The sequence below is a fragment of the Alligator sinensis genome, unplaced genomic scaffold (genome assembly GCF_000455745.1).
Source record: "Alligator sinensis unplaced genomic scaffold, ASM45574v1 scaffold1228_1, whole genome shotgun sequence".
NCBI lineage: Eukaryota > Metazoa > Chordata > Crocodylia > Alligatoridae > Alligator > Alligator sinensis.
The window spans coordinates 280,945-292,650 of NW_005842759.1; positions in this window are offsets into that span (position 1 = coordinate 280,945).

Sequence of the window (11,706 nt, forward strand, 5' to 3'; positions counted from 1 at the left end):
ATTTGGGAAAAGTCAGTTAAGGGGAACATGATAGTAGTCTTCAAATACTTGAAGGGCTGCCATAAAGAAGGGGTAAAATCCCTTTTTCTCTCTTCCTGCATAGAGTAAGAAATAAACCAATGATTGAAGTTGGAGCTGAGTAGGTCTAGATTGGATATCAGAAAGAAGTAATTTACTGTTGGAAAAGTGAAGCAGTAGAACAGACTACCTAGGAAAGCTGTGGACTCTCCATCACTGAAAGTGTTCAAAAAGAGGTTAGATAGCCACTGGTCATGGTGATCTAGGCATAGCTTTGTCTGTGTTCTACTGTGTCTATTTCCCATGTTTCTGGGCTTTGCTAGTTGCCTCATGGGACCAGAAGGAAATTTTGTCCCTTCCTGCTGCTACATGTATAAGGGTTTTTTAAACTTTTCTCAGAAGCATTGAGTATTGGCTGCAGCCAAGGCTGTAGAATTAACTGGGGTGTTCCAGTGCTCCAGCTGGGATGTATACCTAGATGTTTGTGGACAGAAGGTTTTTCCTCTTCACTCAAGGTCAGACCAGTCACCATATTTGGGGTCAGGAAGGAATTTTACCCCATGGTCAGATTGGTATGGGCTGAGAGAGTTTTTGCTTTTCTCTGTACCAAAGGACAGAGAAAAGTCCTTTTGATGGACTTTGATCCCAGGTCCTTTTCCTGGGATCTCTCAAGTGTATTTTAGCAACCCTTGAAGCCAGGAGCACTGTGGTCCCTCTGCTTTACCTGTGGCAAATTAGGGTGTTATGTCCTTTGATTTGTCAGGGGTGACTGTGTAGTTTTGTGGATTGTGTAAACAATGGATTTATATAGGATGGTTTGGATAAGCATGATCCTACCTCCGGCAGGGGGTTGGACTAGAAGACATCTCAAGGTCCCTTTCAGTCCTTCTTCTTTATGATTCTATGATATAAATAGATATCCTGAGGATTGCTGTAGATTAACATGTTAAGTGATGTGGGCATCTATATGCCATGTTCTCTGCAGAAGTCTTCCAATAAGATCCAAAGAGATTCAAAATGAGATAAGGACAGTATCTTTGTAATTATCTTTCAAGTTTCTTGTTTTATGAAGAATAGACTCTGTAGTCTTGAACTGTAGGATGCTCTATTTGCATTATTTATTGATCCCAGAACACATGTATACATCCTCTACTTATTAATATTTTTTGCTACTACTGGCCTTACACTTTTATAGATACATGCAGGAGACAATTTTGATGGGACAATGATGTTTCTTAGTGTAAACCTCTAACTGTGAGTGTGGTCTTGAAACTCTGAAGGGTATTTAAATGAAATGTATTGTAGCAATAAATATCAAGGCTTCTCTTCCTACTTCTCAATGTAAAATAGCAAAAAAAATCTTGTAGAAAATTTATGTGACTACAGAAAAAAAAAGGCTTGCCACTATTCATATGATTTTAAAATCAGGAAAAAAAACATATTTCTTGTCTCAGATGACAATATTCATCCATATTAAATAAAAATGGCACCATTACACTTTTAACTGTTTCTCTTTTGCAATCCCTCACAGTTGAGGATGATTGTCTTCCACAATTGGTTTATCTGTTTCCAAAGATGGCTGATAAGGCCCATGAGGCCCATGATGGCTGATGAGGCCCATCCAGGATCGACAGGATTCTTGATTTGGTCCATGACAGACTGTTTCTGCTGCTCCTGCTTTTTCATCTCTTGTTGCTGTCATAAGGTTTCAAAGTACTGAGATGCCTGCAGCAGACTCTTCCTCTATTTGGGGTGGTCCTGGGTGATAGTCTCCCATGAATTGACATAGATGTTGCATTTTTTAAGTTGGCCTTGATGACATCTCTGAAGCACTTTCTCTGTCCTCCTCTTGAGTGTATGCCTTGGCTGGGATGAGAATAAAACTTGCTTTGGGATTCTGGAGTCAGACATCCAGATAACATGGCCAGCCTAACAAAGTTGATGCCAGGTGATCATTGCCTCAATACTTGTAGCTCCAGTCCAGCTGCAAGCTTGTTGGTGGTCTGATGTAATATTGTGGCAAGGAATATTGAGAAGAGTGTTGGCGCAATGACACCGCCTTGTTTAACTCCCATTTTGATGTCAAAGGGATCTGTGATAGAACCATTACTGAGAACCACCACTCACATACCAATATGGAGCAGGCAGGGAATGGTGACAAATTTTGGTGGGCATCCAGAAGGATCCTCCACAACACATCTTAGCTGACAGGGTCAAAAGCATTTGTGAGGTCAAAGAATGTCATGTAGAGAGGCTTATGTTCTTCCCAGCATTTCTCTTGCAGCTGGTGAGCTGTGAAGATCATGTCAGTTGTGCTTCTTGATGCTCTAAACCCACACTGAGATTCTGGGAGGAGCTCTTCAGCAGCTGGAAGGAGACGGTTCAGAAGCGTTCTCACAATGATCTTTCCTGTGTTGGACAGCGAGGTGATCCCTCTGTAGTTTCCACAGTCAGACTTGTCTTCTTTTTTGAAGATTGTCACAGTCATGGTGTCCCTGAGATCATCTGGGATTCCAGATCCTGAAGATGATGGCATGAAGCTGTGATGTGAGGTCCTTTTCTCCCTGTTTTAAGATGTTAGCAGGGGTTCCATCTACGCCAAACACCTTGCTGTTCTTCATCTTCTTGATGGCTTTCCTCACCTCATCAAGGGTTGGAGGATTCCAAGATTATCTCTGACTGGGTGTTGTGGGATGGAGTTGAGAACACTCTTGTCAATAACTGAGTCTAAATTGAGAAGGTCTTCAAAATGCTCCTTCCAATGGGCATTGAAGGCTCCCCTTTCCTTGATCAGGTCTCCTCCATCCTTAAGTCTCCAGGGGGTTGGTCCCTGAGTGCTTGGACTATAGATGGCTTTGGCTCTGAAGAAGAGAATCATATTGTGGATGTTAGCCAGATGTTGAATCTCCTTAGCCTTGTCTTCCCACCTTTTGTTCTTCATATCATGCATCTGCCTTTGGATCTGTGCCTTGGCTTATTGAAATTTCAGTTTCTTTTGCTAAGAACTGGTGTCATTTTGCCAAGAACAAAAGGCCTTGTGTTTGTGATTGATCAACTTTTCAATCTCCTGGTCATTCTCATCAAACCAGTCTTGATGCTTTCTGATAAAGAATCCAAATGTATCTTCATAGGCACTGATGATAATGGTTTTGAGGGCACCCCACATGCTGCTGTCAGTCTCCCATTGTTGTTGATTGGAATTCACCAGTTTTTCATTGAGGCACTGGTGGAAGAATTCTCACTTGCTTGGGTCCTTGACTCATTCACCCTTGGTCTTCTGTCAGCATTGCTTTTGCTGCAGCCATTGTTTGGGAGCCAATTTCAGTGACATAACTGAGTGATATGTTAGTGATCACTGGTCAGCCCAGCAGTCACAAACTTCTAGCATACCTTAGATGATGCGGACATCTTTGCAATCCTGGGCATGGATAATGACATAGTCAATGAAGTGCCAATACTTAGATTATAGGTGTTTCCATGATGTTTTGTGCGTGTTTTTTCCTCATGGAGCAGGATGTTGGTAATAGTGAGTCCATGTTCTGGCATTTGATCAAGAGGAGGATGCCACTGGAGTTGACCTTTCCTACTCATTCCTTGCTGATGGTTCTCTTCCAGAGGTTAGAGTCCCTTTGACTCTGGCATTGAAATTACCAAGAAGAATAAGTCTGTCTCCCTCTGAAATGTCAGAAAGGACTTGGTCAAGGTTGTCATAGACTTCCTCTTTGGTTTTATCAGCAGTGTCAAGTGTTGGGGCATATCTGCTGCTGACGGTGGCATATTGGCTCCCTGCCAGTTTAACATAGAGTAATGCAGTGCTCATTAGTTCTGATAGGCAACTCATTGAGTTGGTTTATGAGTTCATTTGTAATGGCAAAACCAACACCATGAAGTCAGGGTTCTCCTTCCTGTTTACCCTTCCAGAAGAAGGTATAGCTGCCTCCTTGTTCTTTGAGCTGCCCATATCCCATTCACGAGGTCTGACTCAGTGGCCACAATTGCAGTGCAGTGCTCTGGGCGTTCACTATTAGGGTTGTCTATGAAGGTCCTAATGTTCCTGGTCCTGAAAATAATGGTGTGTTTTCACTGGTATTTTCAACTGCAGTAAAGGTGATCCCACTGGACACAGTTATGCAGTCAGGAAAAAATACACAATACAGGGAACTCTCACTATTCATGGGTTTGGCATTTGCAGTTTCAAATATTTGTGAATGCCAAACCTGCATCTTAAATACACTTACAGGAGCTCCTTGGAAGCTCTGTGCTTGCTGCTGCTGAGCATCCACCACCCCCACTGGCCTCCCACCACCACCAGCAGGGTCCTGTCACCATTGCCAAGCTCCCACCATCACCAGTGCAGCTGTGCCCCTCACCAGCCACCAGGGGCACTGCATTCATGAGCGCAGACAACATTCATGAATGCAGGGCTATATTAATGGATTTTGCCATTCATGGGGATCTCCAGAACATACCCCTCGCAAATGGCGATGGTCACCTGTACTGTATTAGACAGGATATGTTTAAGGCACCTATTCTACTCTCCTCCCCATGTGGGGTGAGCAGAGTGGATCCTGAAGACAGCTGCTCAGTCACAGTTATAGCTGCCAAATTGCACTCCTGCCTCATCCAAGTGCTAGACAACCTTTTTGTAACTGCCACCTTCATGCCAGTTCAGGATTAGGACCTTCCAGACCTCAAAATCCTGCTCCCATTGCCATTAGCTAGTTTCCAAAGGCTTGAGGAATGTGCTGGCATAGAAGATGCCTGTGCATGACTTCTTTTATTGTGAAGTAGCTGCTGCACATCGGCTTCCACATGGCTTTTTACAGAACGGGACCTTGATCCAATAGCAAGAAGACCAAGCCAACTGAAAAGCTCATTTTGTTGCAGCCTTCATCCATTGTCACATTTGTTGAGATTCTAACATTTTCTTCCACCGGCTCCACCACTGAGGACTTGTAGATCCATCACTGGGGGCTGGGCAGGCTTATTATAGTGGTGCTTTGTACTTGTCATATCACAGCACCATCAAAGGATATATGTTGCTTTTCAGGAGGGAAAGCATTGCCATCTGCTGCCCTCATCACATCCTGGTGGTGCTGCCGCTGCTTGGTCTGCAACTGCTTATTCATCAGAGTTACCCCTGTTTATTTCACAGTTAACCTTCCCTCAAGATCAGTTCACTATCCACCACCTGTGGACACACTGGGTAGCAGTACAGCTCTGCCCCACAGTTAACTATTTACACATAATAGAACTGACACCAACACTTTGGAATATTAACATTCAAATGTGTACTATGTAAGAATGGTCAGTGACCAATTTGAGACTAATTTGAAACTAATCTAAACTGAGTCTAAACTTAGTGACACTTTAAAAGTTAAATGCTCAGGAAATTATTTTTGATGAAGGATTTTACTAAGAATAGAAAACCTCTATTTTTCAAAGTAGTGAAATTATTATTTTTTCCCTAAGGAACAATGCATTTCCAAACTTCAGGCTTAAAAAGCAAGTTTTTTTTTTTTTACTTGTTTGATTTCTAAAAACATCTTAAGAGAGATTATGATTAACATTTTTCCTAGAAACTTAAAACAGACTAGCCAAGTTTTGTCATACTAAGGGATAAACTGTTCAAACATAAAGTTTCAATCCGAAGGTATTGTTTTCATCTCTTAACTTTGACTAGTATTGAACTTGCACATACAGTACTAACAAGACTGTTTTCAGTGGGTGACAAAATCTAATATTTAAAGCTATATAAAACAATAAATTTATCAACCCAAAAGTTTATTGACAGGAGAAGATTTAACTTTTTAGCAATGTTGCTATACAACTGGCTATCTGGTAGTATTGCTTGATAGGCAAAGCAAGGTCTGTATTGAACAACACTTTCATAATTCCTTTCTCTCCCCCTTTATTGACACTCTTGCTAAACCACCTGCTGAATGTTCTTGTAAATCTAGATTGCCATCTGTCTGGCTCTGTAAGCACCTAAATAGGATTTAGGATAAATTTATGTACCAACGTTCCAGAGAGGGATTACAAAACATATAAAACAATAGTTATGTTCTTTTACATGAAAAGAAATGTAAGTTTACTTGGCACTTCCATTTTGGACTTCCAAATGTCCATCTACAATTGGGCTTCTGAGCATGCTCAAAAGTGATACATTTTGACAACTAGGCACCTAATTCCATAATGTAGCTGAAGACAAACTGGAATTCAGACTCAAGCCTTGGAGGGGTGTGATGCCTAAATGTTAGAGATGCTTTGACAGAACTGAGTTCTGTACAAAGCACAGTGGCCTTGGTCACTTTCAATCCAAAGAATTGTGGGAAGTGACATCCAACTCTTGTGCAATAATGTATCAATATTTATCCAGAAAGTGGAAAGCCTGGATTACAGGCATTCCTCAGAAAAGGGAATTCAAATTCACATCTCCCATGTCCTAAGACTGATTTAACCACAGGCTGTATATAGAATGAGAGGCAGGCAGACTTTAGTTTTGCTCTCCACTCTCAATTATTTATTTTTCTGATTTTATTTTTTAACCTTTGACTGTAATATAAGATGCAGCACGCACCAGAACTCAGGTCCTCCTCTCAAAGGAGTTCCCTAACCACTAGGATACAGTGTCAGAAAGTCTATGGGTCACTGTTCTTCTAGCCTAATAAATCATTCATTCCTTTCTCTCTGGTGGCCAAGCTTACACAGGATAGCTACAGGATACCCTTCTTCCCTCCCCCACAAAAAGAGAGAGAGACTCTTATGGAAGGTGAAATTTATGATTTGAACTTCTTGGTTGTGGCTATGGGAATTAGAACCCAGGTCTCTTATTTCCCACCAGAGGACTCTAACTACTTAACTTTTTGCTAAGAGGTAGTTATATTCCAGAACTCAGAAGAGAACCTAGGCACTGTGCATCCTGAAGGAAGGGAGGTGTTAAAGGTTCAGCCTGAGTCAGGTCATCTAAACTCCACGGGGGGGGGGGGAAAGAAAGCAGACACACACTTGTGCTTTATGTTTCTCAGTGGTTGGTTTTAGATGTCTCTTTTTTTTTCTGAAAAACTTTTTGCAGGAGTCTAGCTTTCCAAATCCCCAATATATGTATTTTATGGGATAGAGAGATGTATCCATTTTTATCAGTAACAAAGTATACCAATGCAAGTGTTATATATGCATGAATCTGTCCTAATACAAGTTCAATAAAACTAACCTGCTCAGTTTTAACTTTGTTTCATTCAGGGCCAATACTGGGATGAGGTAGCTAAGTGTATAGATACAGAACTATGCAGATGAACAGAGTGTAACAGCTGCTGAGGACTTGGGAGAAATAGCTTCCCTTCTCTTTAAAAAAATTAAAATGTACATTTGTCCATCCTCTTCTGCACTTAACTTTGATTTCACCTTGCTTGTTATTTCTCTCCACTGCCTATATAGAGGGGATAAACATTGAATGCTGTCTGCTTAGATCACCCTCATGGGCAAGACACCTAAGGTGTAGGTGTGCAGTACCTAAGGGCCTTTTTACACATGCTCCAGTGGGTGGGGGCATTAATCGAGTCTGCTCCAATGTGCTGCAATTACAGCATGTCAGAGCAGCCTCCCCACATGTCCACAGGCACCCTAAGTGGAAACCAATCTTCTTCCTGACCTTTGTATCCAGATACATTGTAATTAAGTTACCTCTCAGTCTTTCTGATGAGCTAAACAGATTGAGTTCTCACTCAGTAACATATTTTCTCCATCCCTTGAATAATTTTTGTGACTCTTTTCTGGACCATTTACAATTTTTCAGCATCTTTTAAAAAAGTTGGATGCCAGAACTGTCCACAGTCTTTCAATTGCAGTTCCAACTCAGCTATAGACCAAGATAAACTCACCTCCCTGACCCTCATATCCTTTGGCACAGCATGAGTTGTTTGTCTTCCATTACTCCTAAATCCCTTATGGGCATGTTCCCATGAATGGGAACATATGTTCCCTGGGGACAACTAGAGCACAAATCTGGGCTGCAGTTAGTTGTCCCTGGGGAATGCTGCTGCATGTGTGCACTGATGTGTGGCAAGTTGCCTCAGGTGGGGTAGGGGAGGTTGGGGCCGGCACCTGGGCCTCCCAAGTCTCCAGCAACAGTGATCTGGGTATGTGGCCAGGTACTGGTTTTGTGTGGTGCATGCTGCTGCTATGTGCACTGCCCCACATTTTTCTGGTGTGCATTTTTTTGACATACATTTCCATACATTTCCAAAATTCATATTAAAAAAGAAAGTGTTTTATTTTTAGTTATTTGAATACCAAAAACATCTTAAAAGATATTATGATAAACATGTTTCTTAGAAACCTATGAAATTACCTTCATCAACCAAACCTATAATGTTTTCAAAGAATGAAATTGTGTATGTTTAACACTATACTTTGCTTCTTTTAATCTTTGTTGACTATCATTAATTATATTCCTATCTTTAATTCCTCATTGACTTTTCCATTATTTTGCCTCAGACTGATGTCAAGGTAACCAACCTATGATTACCCAAGTCAACCTGTGATTGCCCTTTCAGCATGATACATTTTTAGCACAATATTATCACTCTCCAGCCTTCTAAAGTATCCTTGATACTGCAAGACTTATTTTAAGTCAATATTTGGGGGAGTGGGGGGGGAAACAGCTAGCTATTTCGTCAAGGCATCCTGGGTTTCTCTGATTTAAAAAAATCCCCAATTTTTGGTTAAAAGAAGTAACCCCAAATCCACATTTTTCCATGTTTTAAATGAAACACCACACATATATAGATGTATATGTAGTGGTGTTTCATTTTAGTCATGGAAAAATGTGAATTTGGGGTTACTTATTTTTAATTGAAAATTGGGGATTTTGTTTTAAATCAGAGAAAACCAGGATCTCTGATCATAACTAAAGTGAAAGTTATCTGGGTCTGCTGATTTAAAAGTATTTATTTCTTGAAGATGTGTGTTCATTAATAATGGACAGAAAGAAAATATCATTTTTCCCACGTGATATGAATACATAGCTTGGCTTCTCTTTGTATAGAGAACAGAAATACTTTTGAAATATTTCCTCCTTTTCTGCATTGGTATTAATACTTTATCATCTCCATGTGGTAATAAACCTATGTAATTCCTAGGATTTCTTAAGTGGGAATGCTTTTTAGTATAAGGCAAAATAATAATAACAATTAGTAATGTAGTATCAGCCTCTCCTATTCTAAACTAACAAAAACCTAAGATCTGAAAAGAGATTTAGTTGTCCACTCCCAAATCTACTAATACCATTCAAATTGAAACAATAGCACCAAGTTTTAAGTTTCTCTTTAAGCATTACATCTATTATTATACTAATGATTGCAAACCATATGGTGTAACCAATAGGTCTGTCTTTAAATACACTAATTCTATCAAGTGCCAACAATAAAGCAGGTGCTAAAACCATGTTCTCTCACACTGCTGCTCATTTACAGCTTCATAAAAGACCTATAGCATAGAGCATAAAACTTCAATTCATTTGTATAGGCTTCCAGCTGACACCTAAGGGCCTCATGTAACGCCTAGTTCAACCAGCAGCTGGCAATGTATTGTTTCCCTATAAAAAGCACAAAAGAAAAAAAAAATGAAATGGAATAACTGAAATTGGAGAAAAGAATAGCAGGCTAAACCAACCCCCTCCTTTAGATTACAAAGCTTTTTGTAGTCAAGTAGGCGAAGTGCAATGTAAGTAGTCTGACAGCTCTATGTTACTTTGTTCACTGAACCATTACACCAACAACATTTTGTTCTGACTGGATTAGTTATGTTCTCTTATATGTATGATCCTCTTTTTCTCCTGAAACTGCACCTAACTACAGATGCTATCAAGGCTGCCTTTATGTTAAAAAATAGGAGACCCTCCCCCAACCCTTTCCTTAGGATCAGCACACTAGCAAAGCAAACCCAATGGATTTTGTTAACTGTTAGATTATAGTGAAAGTTGTTATTTCCCACTAAAACTAACATAAGGGAAAATATTAATAAAAATAAATACAACATTTGGAAATTATTGGGAAAAAGATCCTTAGATATATTAAAAGTAATATTAAATCTCAAAACCAACTTACTTCTTCTGAAATCTATAACAAACATCAAATCAAGAGAAAAAAACTTAAAATCCATATACCTAAGAAGTTTATCCCCAAGCCTTAGCAGCAAGTGACATTTAAAAACCTGTATATTCTGGCATTGCTTGTGTGGACTTTGAGGTGTGTGGAGCCTGTGGCTGTGCATGTTTCCAGTCCTAAACACTGTGATTTATTTTTCCAGGGGAACATTGCTAAATAAAGGTAGAAAAGCTCTTCATGACAGGGGCCTTGCATACTCATGGATGCATGTACATAGTAATTAGCACAAAGGGTGCTGATCCTGATTAAAACACTACTGCAGTATAAATAATGCACAATAATAATACGCCTACAGCCACATGTAGTTTAATCACTGTAGAGGCAAAAGGACTCATACAGGCTTCCTGCCTTTCTTTTACAATGCCAGTTTTTCAGATGTTTATTTAAAGGCATGCTTTAATATGACCAGGGATCCTGTTTCTTTCTAATTAAAAAAAATCCTCAGTTTTCGGATTTAAAAAAGTAACTTCAAACTCACATTTTGGACTACTTTTTTAAATCTTGAAATTGGGGATTTTTTTTTTAATCAGAGCAAACCAGGATCCCTGACCATGACACAATCAAGAAATAATACAGTGGGGGAGCGTCTACACATATGTCATTACTGCGCCAGCACATTAAACTGTGCCCCGCCCCCCCCCTCCCCCCCAATCTGAATATGCACCCATTAGGAGCAAATTGAGATCACTGAAAGTGGAAGACTACTTGTGACAGACTAAAACAGCTATGGAAGCATAAGGAAAGAGAGAATCAGGGGCCATAAGTGAAAGGATAGCAAATGGAAAAAGAGGGAAGGGAGAATAGGAGCTGAAATAAATAGGAGAGACAGTTTACGCCTACACGAGATGCTGACTGCACAGGAGCCCAAGATTACTGTGCAGTAGCATTACACGGCAGAAACTGTGACATGATGCTACTGCGCAGTAATCTTGGGCTACTGTGCAGTCAGCGTCACAAAAAGCCATTTGGCACTACTGCACAGTAACTTGTGTAAATAAGTAAGGACTGTGCAGTCAGCATCTCATATAGATGTGGCTGGCCACAGGGGCTAGCAGTAGGACATGACCTCCAACACATATTGATTGCTCCCCATCTGTTGAGCAATCACATTTTTCATGAGTCTGCTCTTATTACCCCTTCCCAAGTTCTCTGTGACTTTTTCTAAATTTTCCCCCGTTCCTCTGAGGACATTAAAGATTATAGTCCTAGTGCCCCATACTTGATTCCTCTCCTTTGGGAAACTCTGTCAGTGAAATCTAATTTCAGTCTAATGCCTTTTACTAGCACTAAACCCATTAAGTGTTATGAAAACTGATGTTTATGCTTACATTGGATTAGGATAGGATTTTAGCTAAGCAGCACCCTTAAGATAATGATTTGCATTTGAGATGTCCCTAAACTAAGTTCAAATCAAGAATTCCCCTAAAGTTGGCATATAGGGCCCCACAGTTCAGTATACAGAATATACAGAGAATGGAAGCATGAAACATTTGAGCTACAGCTTCCATGAGGTAAGCCTATT